This window comes from Mesoplodon bidens (genome assembly GCF_964165515.1).
Source record: "Mesoplodon bidens genome assembly, chromosome: 7".
NCBI classification, from domain to species: Eukaryota; Metazoa; Chordata; class Mammalia; order Artiodactyla; family Ziphiidae; genus Mesoplodon; species Mesoplodon bidens.
Window position 1 is genome coordinate 63,953,305 of NC_138164.1, and position 19,680 is coordinate 63,972,984.

Consider the following 19,680-nt stretch of genomic DNA (forward strand, 5'->3'; position numbering starts at 1 on the left):
ATAAGGCAAATACTAACAGCCATAAAAGGAGAAATCGACAGTAACACAATCATAGTAGGGGACTTTAACACCCCACTTTCACCAATGGACAGATCATCCAAAATGAAAATAAATAAGGAAACACAAGCATTAAACAAGATGGACTTAATTGATATTTATAGGACATTCCATCCAAAAACAACAGAATACACATTTTTCTCAAGTGCTCATGGAACATTCTCCAGGATACATCATATCTTGGGTCACAAATCAAGCCTTGGTAAATTTAAGAAGATTGAAATTGTATCAAGTATCTTTTCCGACCACAATGCTATGAGACTAGATATCAATTACAGGAAAAGAGCTGTAAAAAATACAAACACATGGAGGCTAAACAATACACTACTTAATAACGAAGTGATCACTGAAGAAAGCAAAGGGGAAATTAAAAAATACCTAGAAACAAATGACAATGGAGACACGACGACCCCAAACCTATGGGATGCAGCAAAAGCAGTTCTAAGAGGGAAGTTTATAGCAATACAATCCCACCTTAAGAAACAGGAAACATCTCGAATAAACAACCTAACCTTGCACCTAAAGCAATTAGAGAAAGAAGAACAAAAACATCCCAAAGTTAGCAGAAGGAAAGAAATCATAAAAATCAGATGAGAAATAAAAAGAAATGAAGGAAATGATAGCAAAGATCAATAAAACTAAAAGCTGGTTCTTTGAGAAGATAAACAAAATTGATAAACCATTAGCCAGACTCATCAAGAAAAAAAGGGAGAAGACTCAAATCAATAGAATTAGAAATGAAAAAGGAGAAGTAACAACTGACACTGCAGAAATACAAAAGATCATGAGAGATTACTACAAGCAACTCTATGCCAATAAAATGGACAACCTGAAAGAAATGGACAAATTCTTAGAAATGCACAACCTGCCAAGACTGAATCAGGAAGAAATAGAAAATATGAACAGACCAATCACAAGCACTGAAATTGAAACTGTGATAAAAAATCTTCCAACAAACAAAAGCCCAGGACCAGATGGCTTCACAGGTGAATTCTATCAAGCATTTAGAGAAGAGCTAACACCTATCCTTCTCAAACTCTTCCAAAATATAGCAGAGGGAGGAACACTCCCAAACTCATTCTACGAGGCCACCATCACCTTGATACCAAAACCAGACAAGGATGCCACAAAGAAAACTACAGGCCAATATCACTGATGAACATAGATGCAAAAATCCTCAACAAAATACTAGCAAACAGAATCCAACAGCACATTAAAAGGATCATACACCATGATCAAGTGGGGTTTAATCCAGGAATGCAAGGATTCTTCAATATACGCAAATCAATCACCGTGATACACCATATTAACAAATTGAAGGAGAAAAACCATATGATCATCTCAATAGATGCAGAGAAAGCTTTCGACAAAATTCAACACCCATTTATGATAAAAACCCTGCAGAAAGTAGGCATAGAGGGAACTTTCCTCAACATAATAAAGGCCATATATGACAAACCCACAGCCAGCATCGTCCTCAATGGTGAAAAACTGAAACCATTTCCACAAAGATCAGGAACAAGACAAGGTTGCCCACTCTCACCACTCTTATTCAACATAGTTTTGGAAGTTTTAGCCACAGCAATCAGAGAAGAAAAGGAAATAAAAGGAATCCAAATCGGAAAAGAAGAAGTAAAGCTGTCACTGTTTGCAGATGACATGATACTATACATAGAGAATCCTAAAGATGCTACCAGAAAACTAATAGAGCTAATCAATGAATTTGGTAAAGTTGCAGGATACAAAACTAATGCACAGAAATCTCTGGCATTCCTATATACTAATGATGAAAAATCTGAAAGTGAAATCAAGAAAACACTCCCATTTACCATTGCAACAAAAAGAATAAAATATCTAGGAATAAACCTACCTAAGGAGACAAAAGACCTGTATGCAGAAAATTATAAGACACTGATGAAAGAAATTAAAGATGATACAAATAGATGGAGAGATGTACCATGTTCTTGGATTGGAAGAATCAACATTGTGAAAATGGCTCTACTACCCAAAGCAATCTACAGATTCAATGCAATCCCTATCAAACTACCACTGGCATTTTTCACAGAACTAGAGCAAAAAATTTCACAATTTGTATGGAAACACAAAAGACCCCGAATAGCCAAAGCAATCTTGAGAACGAAAAATGGAGCTGGAGGAATCAGGCTCCCTGACTTCAGACTATACTACAAAGCTACAGTAATCAAGACAGTATGGTACTGGCACAAAAACAGAAAGATAGATCAATGGAACAGGATAGAAAGCCCAGAGATAAACCCACGGACATATGGTCACCTTATCTTTGATAAAGGAGGCAGGAATGTACAGTGGAGAAAGGACAGTCTCTTCAATAAGTGGTGCTGGGAAAACTGGATAGGGACATGTAAAAGTATGAGATTAGATCACTCCCTAACACCATACAGAAAAATAAGCTCAAAATGGATTAAAGACCTAAATGTAAGGCCAGACACTATCAAACTCTTAGAGGAAAACATAGGCACAACACTCTATGACATAAATCACAGCAAGATCCTTTTTGACCCACCTCCTAGAGAAATGGAAATAAAGACAAAAATAAACACATGGGACCTAATGAAACTTAAAAGCTTTTGCACAGCAAAGGAAACCATAAACAAGACCAAAAGACAACCCTCAGAATGGGAGAAAATATTTGCAAATGAAGCAACTGACAAAGGATTAATCTCCAAAATTTATAAGCAGCTCATGCAGCTCAATAACAAAAAAGCAAACAACCCAATCCAAAAATGGGCAGAAGACCTAAATAGACATTTCTCCACAGAAGATATACAGACTGCCAACAAACACATGAAAGGATGCTCAACATCTTTACTCATTAGAGAAATGCAAATCAAAACTACAATGAGATATCATCTCACACCAGTCAGAATGGCCATCATCAAAAAATCTACAAACAATAAATGCTGGAGAGGGTGTGGAAAAAAAGGAACACTCTTGCACTGCTGGTGGGAATGTGAATTGGTACAGCCACTATGGAGAACAGTATGGAGGTTCCTTAAAAAACTACAAATAGAACTACCATATGACCCAGCAATCCCACTACTGGGCATATACCCTGAGAAAACCATAATTCAAAAAGAGACATGTACCAAAATGTTCATAGCAGCTCTATTTACAATAGCCCGGAGATGGAAACAACCTAAGTGTCCATCATCGGATGAATGGGTAAAGAAGATGTGGCACATATATACAATGGAATATTACTCAGCCATAAAAAGAAATGAAATTGAGCTATTTGTAATGAGGTGGATGGACCTAGAGTCTGTCATACAGAGTGAAGTAAGTCAGAAAGAGAAAGACAAATACTGTATGCTGACACATATATATGGAATTTAAGACAAAAAAATGTCATGAAGAACATAGGGGTAAGACAGGAATAAAGACACAGACCTACTAGAGAATGGACTTGAGGATATGGGGAGGGGGAAGGGTAAGCTGTGACAAAGTGAAAGAGCGGCATGGACATATATACACTACCAAACGTAAGGTAGCTAGCTAGTGGGAAGCAGCCGCATAGCACAGGGAGATCAGCTCGGTGCTTTGTGACCGCCTGGAGGGGTGGGATAGGGAGGGTGGGAGGGAGACGTAAAAGGGAGGGGATATGGGAACATATGTATATGTATAACTGATTAAATTTGTTATAAAGCAAAAAATAAAAAAATAAAAAAATGCAAATATCCTATGCAAAAAAAAAAAAAAAAGGATCTACCTTTGACTAAGTTAATCATCAGGTCATTATACAGTAATACCATTTGCCACTTATTGTCTGTTTACTAGGAAACTCAGTGCCTGGCACATGGTAGGCTCCCAGTAAAGATATGCTTAATGGTTGGATAGTTGGATAAATGGATGGATGGAGGGATGGATGGCTTAATTTCCATCTTCAGATTCCTAGAGGAAGAGATACTGTGTTTGTTCTATATATTACTAAAGAATACAATTGGGACCAGGAAACACAGTGGCAGTCCCTATTTATTTTTTGAGCAGAAAAACTGGACTTGGCTAAGCAACAATCTGGCTATTGGACAGGAGCCTTTGGGAAGAACAGAAGTGAAAAGGAGGCTTCTCTGAGCAAGACACATACTCTCTAGGTCTTTGGATGCTGCTGTAAAGAGCCACCCTCTTCATCCCTGGGTCTGAGAGGATAGCAGTCTGCCAGAGGTGTGTTGCTTCCCTCCTTCTTTCCCTGATGTTCTGAGGGTCAACAATGCTTAGGTCATAAGGGAGGGGTTGATGGGCAGGATAGCCCAGAGCAGTGGGGCTCCCACTGATGCCACCAACATCCTTGAGTAATTAATCTTGTGTGGAAGGCCTGACTCAGCCACACCAGGCCTCTCACATGCCCAGGCCCAGATGCAGTGCATGTGTTGTTTTCACTTAGTTGACTTGTAGTGAAAGCAAGAAGGAGGCAGAGTTTCACAAAATCAAGAAGAGCATTCTAACAAAGCTGTCCAAACATTGAAGAGGCTGCCTCAGAAACAGTGGGTTCCTCATCACCAGACCCTGGTCTGGAAGGAATGTTGCTATGGTTGTTGTTATGTTGGAGAGGGAATTCTAGCTTTAGGTTGATGATTGAGATGAGAAAAAGTCCTTCTAGCCTGAGATTTTGATTTCATTTGAGACACGCTATCAAAACTAGGCTTTCTACTGACACCTAGAGGCTTACTTATAAATATTATTACAAATCTGAGCCCAAGGAAAGCTCTATTCCTTCTTAGTTCAAATTTTCAACTCCATTTGGGCCTATAGGCTCTCCCCATCTCCAGATATTCCCAGGGAAGGAGTCTCAGAAAAAACTAAGTATTATGATCTTGCAATAGCACCATATCTTGACACAGCTACAGGACCAGGACAGAAACATAGTCAGAGGAAGGTCCTTGCCCTTCCCAGCCTCAAGGAGAAGGAAACAGGTCATATACATGACAAAATAAGTTACCATCTGAGGTGGACTCACCCAAACAGCTAATGTGGGTGATCAGTGCCATGAAAATTGAGTAAATAAAAAGATGGGGTGGAAGGGCTTTCAGGGAGGGTTTGAAACTAGAGCTGGTTCTAATGGAGAAATAACTCAGGAAGGTAAGGCAGGGTAGGAACAGATGGCAGTGAGTGTAGCTCAAGAGCCTGGGCTTGGAGTCCAACCAAACTTTGTTAAATTCTTCCTTCTCCAGGACTTCCCTGGTGGTCCAGTGGTTACGACTTCGCCTTCTAATGTAGGGGGTGCAGGTTCGACCCCTGGTCGGGGAGCTAAGATCCCACATACCTCACAGCCAAAAAAGCAAAACATAAAACAGAAGCAATATTGTAACAAATTCCATAAAGACTTTAAAAATGGTCCACATCAAAAAATCTTAAAAAAAAAAATGCTTGCTTCTCCTCATTAGCCAGTATTGCAACTAGTCTCTTAGAGTCTCTGACATCAGGTTCCTCCTCTAACAGTGGGGATACTCATGCTTTCCCTGAAAGCTTGATGTATGGATTAGAGGTAACACATGTAATTTGGTTTGCTCAGTTTGGGCACATAATAAGCACTCCAATGGCAGCTTGTACTGCTGTGGATTTGACCCAGGGATGGACCTGGTATGTTCAGGGAATATAACACGAGACAATTTGACTGGGACAGAGTGTTTGTGTAGAAGCATAAGAAGTGAGCCTGAGGCACGTTATGTGCTAGACAGAACCCAGGACTAGGAGTCAGGAGACCTCAGTTTGAGTTCTTGATCTCATTTCACCAGACAAGTCACTCTCACTTTCTCTGAGCCTCTCTTTCCCATCTGTAAAGTGAGATATTAGTCTAGAGAAGTATTTCTCTCCCTAGCTACATATTAGAATCATCTAGAATGCTTATAAAAATTCCAATAACCATGATGTACCCCAGACCAGCTGAGTCAGAACTTCTGGGGCTGGGACTCCAGACAGCAGACTTTAAAAAAAACAAACAGCTTTATTGAAGTATAATTGATATACCAAAAAAAGTACATATTTAATGTATTCAATTTGATGAGTTTGGACATATGCATACACCATGATATCACCACCACAATAAAGGTAATAAACATGTCCATCACCTCCAAAAGTTTCCTTGTGTCCCATTATTTTGTGTGTGTGGTAAGAATGCTTAACATGAGATCTACCCTCTTAACATTTTAAAATGCACAACACTGTGCTGTTAACTGTGGGTACTATGTTGTACAATAGGTCGCTAGAATTTATTCATCTAGCAAAACTGAAACTTTTATTCATTGAACAACTCCTCATTTTCCCCTTCTCCCAGCCCCTGGCAACCACCATTCTATTCTCGGCTTCTATGAGTTTGACTATTCTAGATACCTCATATAAGGGGAATCATACAGTGTTTATCCTTATAATACTGGTTTATTTCACTTAGAATAATATCCTCCAGGTTCATCCATGTTGTCACAAATGGTAGGCTTTCCATTTTTTTAAGGCTGAATAATACTCCATTCTATGTATACACCACATTTTCATTGCCCATTCACCTGTTGATGAACATTTGGGTTGTTTTCATATCTTGGCTACTGTGAATAATGCTGCAATGAATATGAGAGTGCTAACATCTCCTCGACATCTTGATTTTAATTCTTCTGGATATATACCCAGAAGTGGAATTGCTGGATAATATGGTAGTTTTATTTTTAATTTTTTGAGGAATCTCCAAACTATTTTCCATAGTAGCTGAATCATTTAAATTCCCAGCAACAGTGTACAAGTTTAAGTTTTTGGCCATACCATGTGGCATGTGGAATGTTAGTTCCCCAACCAGGAATCAAGCCTGCATCCCCTGCATTGGAAGTGCAGAGTCTCAACCACTGGACGGCCAGGGTCCTGTAATCTTTTGTTTGTTTGTTTTTCAATAGCCATCTTAACAGGTGTGAGGTGGTATCTCATTGTGGTTTTGGTTTGCATTTCCCTGATGGTTAGTGATGTTGAGCAGCTTTTCATATACCTGGTGGCCATATATATATCTTCTTTGGAGAAATATATTTTTTAAGTCTTGTCCCATTTTTCAATCAGGTTATTTGTTTTTCTGCTACCAAGTTGTAGGAGTTTCTTGTGCATTTGGGATATTAACCCTTTAACAGATAAATGGTTTGCAAATATTTTCACATTCCATAGATTGCCTTTTCACTCTTGTGATTGTTCTCTTTACCTTAAAGAAGTTTTTAATTTGATGCAGTCCCTACTTTCTCAGGCCATGCACAAAGATAATTCAAAATGGATTAAAGACGTAAATGTAAGACCTGAAACCATACAACTTCTAGAAGAAAACATAGGAGGTATGCTCTGTGACATCAGTCTTAGTAATATTTTTTTGGATATGTCTCTTCAGGTAAGGGAAACAAAAAATAAACAAATATGAATACATCAAACTGAAAAGCTTTTGTGCAACAAAGGAAACTATAAACAAAACAAAAAGCAGCCTACTGAATGGGAGAATATATTTGCAAATGATTTATCTGATAAGGGGTTAATATCCAAAATATGCAAACAACTCATACAACTCAACATCGAAAAAACAAACAACCTGCTTAAAAAATGGGCAGAGAACTTGAATAGGAATTTTTCCAAAGAAGACATAAAGATGGCCAACAGGCACATTAAAACATCACAAATCATCAGGGAATTGCAAATCAAAACCACAATAAAATATCACCTCACACCTGTCAGAATGGCAATATCTGTTATCAAAAAGACAACAAATAACAAGTGTTGGTGAGGATGTGGAGAAAAGGGAACAGTTGTGCACTGTTGATGGGAATGTAAATTGGTACAGCCTCTATGGGAAACATTAGGGAGGTTCCTCAAAAAGTTAAAAATAGAAGTACCATATAATCCAGCAATTCCACTTCTGGGTGTATATCTGAAGAAAATGAAAACACTGATCTGAAAAGATATATGCTCCCATATGTTCACTGCAGCATTATTTACAATAGCCAAGATATGGAAGCAAACCTAAGTGCCCATCAGTAGATGAACGGATAAAGATACAGTGGAATATTACTCAACCATAAAAAAGAATGAAATCTTACCATCTGTGACAACATGGATGGACCTAGAGCCTAAGTGAAATAAGTCAGAGAAAGACAAATATTGGACTTCCCTTGTGGTACAGTGGTTAAGAATCTGCCTGCCAATGCAGTGGACATGGGTTCAATCCCTGGTCCAGAAAGATCTGACATGCCACAGAGCAACTAAGCCCGTGTGCCACAACTACTGAGCCTGCACTCTAGAGCCCACAAGCCACAGCTACTGAGCCTGCGTGCTACAACTACTGAAGCCTGCGTGCCTAGAGCCCATGTTCCACAATGAGAAGCAACCACGATGAGAAGCCCACGCACCACAACAAAGAGTAGCCCCCGCTCGCTGCAACTAGAGAAAGCCCACGTGCAGCAACGAAGACCTAATGCAGCCAAAAATAATTTTTTTTTAAATTAAAAAAAAGAAAGACAAATACTCTATGATTTCATTTATATGTGAAATCTAAAAAACAAAACAAATAAACAAACAGAACAAAACAGAAACATACTAATAGATACAGAGGACAAACAGGTGGTTGCCAGAGGGGAGAGGCGAGGAGAGGAGAGAAATAGGTGAGAGAGATTAGAGGTACAGCTTCCAGTTACAAAATAAATTAGTCAGAGGTATGAAATGTAAAGCCTGGGGAATATAGTCAATAATTATGTAATATCTTTGAATGGTGACAGATCATAACTAGACTCCTTGGTGATTGTTTTAAAATGGAGAGAGGGAGTTCCCTGGTGGTGCAGTGCTTAAGAATCTGCCTACGAATGCAGGGGACACAGGTTCAATCCCTGGTCCGGGAAGATCCCACATGTCACAGGGCAACTAAGCCTGTGCACCTCAACTACTGAGTCTGTGCTCTAGATCCCGCGAGCCACAACTACTGAAGCCTGCGTGCCCTAGAGCCTGTGTGCTGCAACTACTGAAGCCCATGTGCCTAGAACCCCTGCTCCACAACAAAAGAAGTCACCGCAATAATAAGGTCACACACTGCAACGAAGAGTAGCCCCCGCTCGCTGCAACTAAAGAAAGCCTGCATGCAGCAGTGAAGACCCAACGCAGGCAATAAGTAAGTAAGTAAGTTAATTAATTAATTAATTAATTAATTAAATTGATAGAAATATTGAATCACCATATTGTATGCCAGGAACTAACACAGTGTTGTAGTTCAATTATACTTCAAAAACAAACAAATAAACTTACAGAAAAAGAGATCAGATTTGTGGTAACCAGAAGTGGGGGTTGGGGAGAGGGGACTTGGATGAAGGTAGTCAAAAGGACCAAACTTCCAGTTATAAGATAAATATGTAGTAGGGATGTAATGTACGACATGATAAATATAATTAACACTGCTGTATGTTATGTATGAAAGTTGTTAAGAGAGTAAATCCTAAGAGTTCTCATCACAAAGAAAAAATATTTTTCTCTTCTTCTTTTATTTTGTATGTATATGAGATGATGGATGTTCACTAAACTCACTGTGGTAATCATTTCATGATGTATGTAAATCATATCATTATGCTGTACACCTTAAACTTTTACAGTGCTGTAAGTCCATTATATCTCAATAAAACAGGAAGAAAATAAAAAGAAATTGAAGATGACAGATGGAAAGATATACTGTTCTCACAGATTGGAAGAATTAATATTGTTAAAATTGCCATACTCCCCCAAACAATCCACAGATTCAATGCAATCCATATCAAAATACCAACATTTTTCACAGAACTAGAACAAATAGTTCTAAACTTTGTATGGAAACAAAAAAGACTATGAGTAGCTAAAACAATCTTGAGAAAGAAGAACAAAGCTGGAGGTATCACACGTCCTGATTTCAAACTATACTACAAAGCTACAGTAATCAAAACAGTATGGTACTGGCACAAAAACACCTAGATCAATGGAACAGAAGAGAGAGCCCAGAAGTAAACCCACACTTATATGGGCAATTGATCTACAACAAAGGAGGCAAGAATGTACAATGGGGAAAAGACAGCCTCTTTAATAAATGAAAGAGAAAACAGCTATCTGCAAAAGAATCAGATTGTGCTACTTTCTCACACCATATACGAAAATAAACTCAAAATGGATTAGAAACTGAAAATGTAAGGGCTGAAGCCATAAAACTCCTAGAAGAAAACAGGCAGTATGATCTTTGATATCGATCTTAGAAATATTTTTTTAGATATGTCTCCTCATGGAAGGGAAATAAGAGAAAAAATTAATAAATAAGACTACATTAAAATCTTTTCACAGCAAAGGAAACTATTAGTAAAACCAAAGACAGACTACTGAATAGAAGAAGATATTTGCAAATGATATATCTGATAAGGGGTTAATATCCAAAGTATACAAATAACTCATATAACTCAACATCAAAAAAACCAAAAACCTGGGCTTCCCTGGTGGTGCAGTGGTTGAGAGTCCACCTGCCAATGCAGGGGACACGGGTTCGTGCCCCGGTCCAGGAATATCCCACATACCGCAGGGCTGGGCCCGTGAGCCATGGCTGCTGAGCCTGTGCTTCCGGAGCCCGTGCTCCACAACGGGAGAGGCCACAACAGTGAGAGGCCCGTGTACCAAAAAAAACCCCCAAAAAACCTGATTTTAAAAATGGGTAGAGGGGCTTCCCTGGTGGCGCAGTGGTTGAGAGTCTGCCTGCCAGTGCGGGGGACACGGGTTCGTGCCCTGGTCCGGGAAGATCCCACGTGCCGCAGAGTGGCTGGGCCCGTGAGCCATGGCTACTGAGCCTGCGTGTCCGGAGCCTGTGCTCCGCAACGGGAGAGGCCACAACAGTGAGAGGCCCGCGTACCGCAAAAAAAAAAATTATGTGCAATCATAGATAAATGTATCAAAGCCATTAGCTATGATTGTATTAGGGTAATACTAGTTCTGCAATAGGTAGGTAGGTAGATAGATAGGTAGATATTATATAATGGCTACTATTTATTGAGTGGTGTCAGGCACTTTACCAAGAGCTCTTTATGTGCTATTTAGTATTTACAATGAACTTAAGAGGTAGGGAATTTACCGATGAAGAAATTGCACAATACCATGTAGCTAAAGGTGGGAGATAGCATTTTAACACATCCCTCTGACGTCCCAGAGGAAACTTGACCACTACATTCTACCATGTCGCATAACCCCACACATCATTGGAAATGGTTTCTTTTATCCTGCTCACTTGGAGGCAAATGTCAAGATCCCAATGCCCATCAATGGATGTATTTCTGGGAACTTAGGGACTTTTACAGTATTTCTCGACAAGTATTTCTGGTTAAGATAGGTCAATTTCTAAATATCATCTATAAGTGATATATTACTTTTTATTCAATATTTTTATACTGAAACAGTTGGCCACAGGAGCAGGAGAGGCCCCCAAACCAACGAGTAAGACGCTGACACCTTGTGGCCTTTTTTATAAGGCCAGGTGTGCAATCTAACGCTGAGGGTTGATTGCCCAGGATAAAATTCTAACCATGCCGGCCACTTTGCCATTCTTCTGTTGTCTTCCTACCTGTAACATCATTTTGTTTCTCCAAACATAATATTAGGAATGAATCAACACGGCAACATAAGAAAATAATAAGAACTGAAGACAAAATAATAAAGTTATCCTCTCCTACTATTTACTAGTAGCATATCACCTTTATCAAGTTACTCAACTTTTCTGGGCTTGAAATTTTCTTATCTGCAAGATGGGGACAATAACACTCATCTTGTAGTACTGCTTTAAAACAAAATTAAAATATAAATGTAAAGATCCTGGCAAATTGTGGCCATGTGACAAATATTAGTTCCTTACTCCCTCCCCCTCTTTCCTAATCCTTCTTCCTTTCCTTGATTTCTAAGCCCTTCCCACTTAAGATATCCTAATCTTCTGTTTTCTATGCACTTTCCTAAGTATTTTCTCCATTGTTCTTTCTGTTTCTGACTCCACCCTATCCCCACCCCCTCACACACACAGAACAGTGTCCATTAGTTAACCCTTACTTGGGTAAGGTACGGCTCGGTAAGCCTCTCTATATTATCCAGCTAATCATCCCAAAACATCCCCCACTGGGTTTCACTGAGCAGTTTTCCCATTACTAACAGCACTTTATGATCCTGAGTCTGGTACCCTCAGATTCTGCTTGTCCCTTACCTCTGACTCTTTCAATCCAACCCTGGGAGACCTGACACACACACCTCAACTCCCTCCTGAGCTCACTCAGACCACGCTCCCTCTCTCATTACTCACTCTGCTCTGCTCACTGGCCTCCTTCCATTTGCTGCTCCTTTTGGCTGAAAGGCTGTCCTGGATATTCACATGGTTTAATCCCCCACTTCTATAAATTCCTGCTCAAATATCACCTTATCAGAGACAACTTCCTTGACATTCTGTATAACTATATAAAATAGCACGAACACACAAAACCCCAGTTTCCATCCCCTTTACCCTACTTAGTTTTATAGTACCTCTTACCACCCATAATATGGGTGCTGCACTAGAGCAAAGGTCAATGAGTTGGTAGCTCCTTAAAGCGTTCTTCTGTGGGAGGCCAAGGTTCACTTTGTGGGGCACTGGGTCCTCAGCAGTGGATTATCCCTGGAAACATTCATTATTACGTGTGTTAGCTGCTGACAACACATGTCAGATAAAAGCTACAGAAACTCGCTTTGCATTCTTGCTACTGCCACTCCTAAGCACTGAGTCTACCTTCCCCTCCACACATCTTAGAATGTCTGCTTCTTCTGGTTTCATCCAATTTTGGCATTTATCATTTAGGGTAGGAATTCTAAAGCCAGAATTCATGAAAGAGCTTCAAAGCATCCATGAACAACTTGAAATTATTGGTAAGTTTGGGGGATATATTTGTTTTCTGGGGCAAGATTGACAAGATTCAAGGGGTCTATGACTCCCTCAAAAAAAAAGATTAAAAGTCATGGTCTTAGGAATGACAGCACAATATTCCCCTAACTTAATACACATAATATTTAATCATTCTTGAGTATTATCCTCTCTTTCTCAATAGCCAAACACCAAGAGCAATGGGATAGTATCTACTCATTGCTAGCAGACTGGCTGGCACCTGATCCTCAATAAATACTTATTGAATGAATGAAGACTCCATGGTGGTAAGAGCTTATTAATTAGTCATTCTGTCCATAATCTTCATTGAGCAAGACTTGTTCTGGGGTAGGGGGTGTCTTGATAGATCCAGTTAGATTATTCACCATCTACAGATAAGGGAAGAACTAATCCTACTGAAAAACACAAATCTCACTTTTAACAGGGAAGAGCCAGTCACAATACACTCTGTAAGAGAAGTTGATTAAAGATGAAATAGCTAGTTGAGCCTCAGAAAGGGAACCGTGGATGGGAAGTTAGGTGGAGTGAAATTCAGAAAGAAGTAGCTCCCATAACCAGAATTCAAAGAGTTTATAATCCTGGCAAGAATCAGGCTTGTCCAGTTAAATCCAATACTAGAAATTCAGGCCTATGTTCAAACCACCCATCCCATCATTAGAGACAAAAGGAAGTTGAAAAACCAGTTGGTTGAGGTTTATATTTCTAATAGATTAAGTGTAATAAAAGGGATTTCTGGGGCTTCCCTGGTGGCACAGTGGTTGAGAGTCCACCTGCCGATGCAGGGACACGGGTTCGTGCCCTGGTCCGGGAAGATCCCACATGCCGCGGAGCGGCTGGGCCCGTGAGCCATGGCCGCTGAGCCTGCGCGTCCGGAGCCTGTGCTCCGTAACGGGAGAGGCCACAACAGTGAGAGGCCCACGTACCGCAAAAAAAAACAAAAACACAGTGGTTCTTTGGCTCTGCTTCTATTCACTCTGCTTCCATTCACTCTTTTTTTTCCTTATTTTCTCTCAAATTTCTGTGAAGCCCCAAGTTCACCTGCAGAGCTCCTGTCTTCACCATTTTTTTCCAACTTGCTCTAACTCTTGCTCTCTGCAGAAACCCCACTGTTTCTATTGAGGCTCAAAGGGCCGATGGACCTCTGGTACCTGCCCACATGTACCTGCCCCAAGGCTATTAAGGTCCTACTTGAGGCCTTTTCTTTCTAAACCGTTGCTGAGGACTTCACCTTCTCTTAACATTGCCAAAACCACCAGTGCCAACTCCAAGCTCTGCTGAAACTTCCTGGTGTTCCAATTCCACTTAAAAAAATTAAGAGCAGGGCTCCCCTGGTGGCGCAGTGGTTGAGCGTCCGCCTGCCGATGCAGGGGACGCGGGTTTGTGCCCCGCTCCGGGAGGATCCCACATGCCGCGGAGCAGCTGGGCCCGTGAGCCGTGGCCGCTGAGCCTGCGCGTCCGGAGCCTGTGCTCCGCAACGGGAGGGGCCACAACAGTGAGAGGCCCGCGTATCACAAAAAAAAAAAAAAAAAAAATTAAGAGCAACTTCTATTTTGTGTGTATGATATATTATTTATTATTTTAAATAAACATTTTACTTAAAACACAAATTTTAAAAAACAAAAAAAGTTACAGATTTACAGAAAAATTACAAATACAGTACAGAGAGTTCCTGTACACCCTATACCCAATTTTCTCTATTATTAACATCTTACATTAATATGGAACATTTGTCATAATTAATGAACCAATATTAATGTTATTAGCTAAATCCATATTTTACTCATATTTCCTTAATTTTTACCTGATGTCCTTTAGCTGTCCCAGGATCCCTTCCAAGATACATTACATTTAGTCATCATATCTCCTTAGGCTTCTCACGGTTATGACAGTTTCTTGGACTCCCCTTACTTTTTACGACCTTAACAGTTTTGAGGAATACTGGTCAAGTATTTTGCAGAATATCCCTCAATTGGACTTTGTCTTATGTTTTTCTCATGATTAGATTGGGGTTATATGTTTTGGAAAGGAAGCCACAGAAGTAAAGTGCCATTCTCATTACCTCATATCCAGGGTACATACTATCAACATGACATCACTGTTGAGGTTAACCTTGATCATCTGGCTGAGGTAGTGTTTGTCAGGTTTCTCCACTGCAAAGTTACTCTTTTCAGTCTTCCCCTCTCCCATTCTTCCAGACTAGTCTCTTTGAAAGGAAGTCAATATGCACAACCCACACTTAACCAGTAAGGAGCTATGCCCAGCCTCCTTGAAGGCAGAGTATCTACATAAATTATTTGGAATTCTTCTACACTGGAGATTTTTATATCCCCTCCCATTTATTTACTTATTCAATTATTTATGTATATCAGTATGGCTTTATGGATAATTAATGTATACTTTGGGTATAATCCAATACTACTTTATTTATTGTATTGCTTAAATGGTCGCTTTGGTCAGCTCTTTCAGTTGGCTACCATGTCCCTTTGACATAGCTCCATCATTTTTCTTTTTTTTTAGAACTTTTACTTTCTGGCACTAAAAGATGCTCCTGTATATTCCCTGCCCCAGTCCTTGAATCAGCCATTTCTCCAAGGAGCCCTGGTTCCTTTTACAGGAGAATGGTATTAGAAACCAAGATCTGGGCAGTAGGTGCACTCATTGCTATTGGGGTATTCTTCCTCTAGGCCCTCCCAGCTGACAACGTAAGGAAATGTATGTGTGTATACTAACCCATATATATACACACATAACTATAAATATTTCTGTATGTAACATCTGTATCTATATTAAGCTACACATGAGTTCATACTGATATCTCCAACTGTAATTCATTACCATATGGAGCTTTCTAGCCTCTTCCCCTTGATTATCTGTAAACTCCCACTCCAACGGTGAGAAAGCTGGCTCCTACAATCTGCCATCCATTTACTTAATTATTCAGTTCCAGTATATATATATATTGAATTCAGATTTGTTAACTTATACCCCATGGGTACACAACTTTTTCAACTAGAGTACAGTGCTGATGTAGAGTTCCTTTGGCATTTAATTTTACAGACTCCACTCATTTCCAAAGTTACTTGGGTCAGTACCTTTTCTCCCACCCCCGTCAGTGAGGCTGTTTCACAGATTGATTGAATGATTTATTTATTTTAAATAAATTTATTTGTTTACTTTTGGCTGCATTGGGTCTTTGTTGTTGTGTGCGGGCTTTCTCTAGTTGTGGTGAGCGGGGGCTACTCTTCATTGTGGTGCGTGAGCTGCTTATTGCAGTGGCTTCTCTTGTTGCAGAGCACGGGCTCTAGGCGCACGGGCTTCAGTAGTTGTGGTGCATGGGCTCAGTAGTTGTGGCTCATGAGCTCTAGAGCTCAGGCTCAGTAGTTGTGGCACATGGGCTTAGCTGCTCCACAGCTTGTGGGATCTTCCTGGACCAAGGCTCAAACCCATGTCCCCTGCATTGGCAGGCAGAATCTTAACCACTGCACCACCAGGGAAGCCTCATGTTTCATAGATTTATAATATAGTTAGATTATTTGTCCCATCCTTTATCCCATCTGGGATCCTCCAATCTCCTAAATTATTTTAAAATTTTGCATATATTAAGGTTCTATGGGTATATGCACGGTATCATATATCCATCATTACAGTATTATACAAAATGGTTTCACCACTGTAAAATATCTTCTGTGCTTTATCTATTCAATCCTCCTCCCCATTGAATCCCTACTGATCTCTGCTAATGTATTTTATGGCTCTATAGTTTTGCCTTATCTAGAATGTCCTATTAATAGAATCATATAGTTTGTAGCCTTTCAGACCTGATTCTTTCATTTAGCAATATACATTCAAGATTCATCCATGTTTTTGCTTAGCTTGATAACTTATTTCTTTACAAAAATTTTTTTTGTTTTAATTGTAGTAAAATACACATAACATAAAATTTACCATCTTAACCATTTTTAAGTACACTTAGTGGTATTAAATATATTCATATCGTTGTGCAATTCACCATCCATCTCCAGAACTCTTATTATCTTGCAAAACTAAAACTCTATGCCCATTAAATAATAACTCCCCATTCCTCCTTCCCCCAGTCCCTGGCAACCACCATTCTGCTTTCTGTCTCTATGAATTTGACTACTCTAGGTCCCTCATATAAGTAGAATCTTACAGTATTTGTCTTTTTGTGACTAACGTATTCCACTTAACATAATGTCCTCAAGGTTCATCTAACTTGTAGTATATGTCAGAAGTCCCTTCCTTTTTAAGGCTGAATAATATTCCATTGTATGTTTATACCACATTTTGCTTATCCATTCATCTGTCAATGGACATTTGGGTTGTTTCCACCTTTTGGCTACTGTGAATAGCTCATCCCTTTTTCTCAGTGAATAGTATTCCACTGAACGGGTGTTTCCCTTTAGTTCGAATTTTTTTCTTTTCAATTGCAGCCCTTTTACCTTATGACAGAAGCATGAATCCATGGAGGCTGAGCTGGAGGCTGATCTAAATGACAGAGACCATGATGCTTTCACCATTTCTTCTCCTTTCTGACAGTGGCTCACATCCTTGAACCAGGCATGGGGACTCAGCTCTCTCTTAGCATGGCTTCTTTCCTAAGATACTCCAGGAGCTATATATAAAGAGAGTCCTGAAGTCCTGCTCCACCAGTCCTCCAGCAATGCTTGAATCCTAAGGAGATACAGCATAGGCTCCAGCTGGGACCCCTGATAGAGAAAATGGAAGCACAAAGCAGTAGTCACTCCTTAGTGGCTGTTATAGACCAAATTGTGTTCCCTCCCCGCAAATTCATATGTTGAAGCCCTAACCCACAGTGTGACTATATTTGGAGATAGGACCTTTAGGGAGGTAGTGGAGGTTAAATGAGGTCAAAAGGCTGGACCTCTAATCTGATAGGACTGCTGTCCTTTTAAGAAGAGCAGAAGATACCAAAGATCTCTCTCTTTCTCATTGAGAACACAGAGGAAAGCCACGTGAGGACAGAGTGAGAAGGCCACCGTCTACAAGCCAGGAAGAGAGATCTCACCAGAAACTAACTCTGGCACCACAGTCTTGGACTTTCAGTTTCCAGAATTGCAAGAAAATAGACATCAGTTGTTTAAGCCACCCTGTCTATGGTATCTTAGTGGACTTATACAGTGGCAGAACTGCACCTAGTACTCAACCTGATTCCAATTTCAGAGTCCTTTCCATTCAGAAACATTGGGTTTTTTTATTTTCTTTTTTGATTTCTATCAGTTTACTAATCATTTATTTTTTTTAAAAAAGGCATAGGGCTTCCCTGGTGGCGCAGTGGTTGAGGGTCTGCCTGCTGATGCAGGGGACACGGGTTCGTGCCCCGGTCTGGGAAGATCCCACGTGCCGTGGAGCGGCTGGGTCCGTGAGCCATGGGCGCTGAGCCTGCGCGTCCGGAGCCTGTGCTCCACAACGGGAGAGGCCACGACAGTGAGAGGCCCGCGTACAGCAAAAAAATAATAATAATAATAAAATAAAAAAATAAAATAAATAAAAAAGGCATATATGCAGAACTAGTGTTTCTCAGACAGATTGCAGTGACTGTGCTTGTGCTATCTCCTAATCCCTTTCATATCCTCTAGGATGATCAGAGAATCAGTCCATAGGTGTCCTCAGACTATAGATGTCAGTTCCCAACATTGACGATAGGTTGTACAACATCGACATTAGCAAGCCCTGATTTTCTGCTGCCATGATGGACTGAGATGAAAAGATTTCCCTGCTCCCAGTCTCTATTTTACTGAAAATAGGGAAGCTAATTTTATTTTTTAAATTTGAGGCTGTCTCATTTTTTCCTCAGATAACTGTTTTATTTTCACTGAAATTCACAAAAACAAAGTTCTAAAATAATTCCATATCAACAACAAAATTCGTATTTATTAATTATTGGAGATTGTCGTATTGAATTCTAAGAAGTTACAGAAACATTGCTTTTCTTTTCTTCTATTAGAGAAATATGAAAATAGAGATACTCACCTCTCCCAAACCCATGATACCAGATCACAGGACCTGAGCACTTCAGCTGTTTATAAGTTATCAATACTTTTTTTGCTCAATAAATGTAAAGTTTGATGAACCTTCCCTCCACACAATGGGAAAAGAGCAACTTTACAGTACAGAAACCTGGCAGACACTACCTTCATCAGGAGCTCAAAAGTAATTAACATCAGTAATAGGACAAACTGAAATCATGTCATCTGATAGGATACAATGAGAAGAGCATCCCATCATTTCTGTGGTATTCCTGTCAAAGATACATAACCTGAAACTAACATCTAGGCAACATCAGACAAACCCAAATTCAGAGAGGTGCTACAAAATAACTGACCTGTAATCCTCAAAACTGTCAAGGTCTGAAAGTCAAGGAGGGACTGAGGAACTTTTCCAGACTGAAGGAGATTATTGAGACATAATGAGTAAATGCAATGCATGATTCTGAACTGAATCCTTTTACTATAAAGGACAGTGCTGGGACTATTGGCCAAACTTGAATGGAGTCTGAGGGATAGATGATAGAAATGTAAACAATGTTAATTTTCTGATTTAGTTGATCTTATTATGGTTACATAGGAGTATGTTGTTGTTTGAGGAAATAAACATTAAGATATTTGGGTTAATGGGATATCATAATAATATCAGCAACTTGTTTTCAAATGGTT

The 19,680-nt window shown here is 39.7% G+C and overlaps 1 protein-coding gene across 6 annotated transcripts in view; it reads right to left on the reverse strand.

Annotated features, from left to right (window-relative positions):
- Window positions 1-19,680, reverse strand: part of PAK1 (p21 (RAC1) activated kinase 1) — a 236,681-nt gene that overhangs the window by 210,028 nt on the left and 6,973 nt on the right. For 4 of the 6 annotated variants that reach the window (XM_081241109.1, XM_081241110.1, XM_081241108.1 and 1 more), the window contains 2 exons: window positions 17,446-17,712; window positions 12,592-12,721 (listed from right to left, as the gene is read on the reverse strand). The gene's annotated coding sequence lies outside the window, so the exon portion shown is untranslated. Of the gene's footprint in view, window positions 1-12,591; window positions 12,722-17,445; window positions 18,342-19,680 lie in introns of those variants that run through there. The other 2 variants (XM_081241112.1, XM_081241114.1) reach the window with 2 other exon arrangements.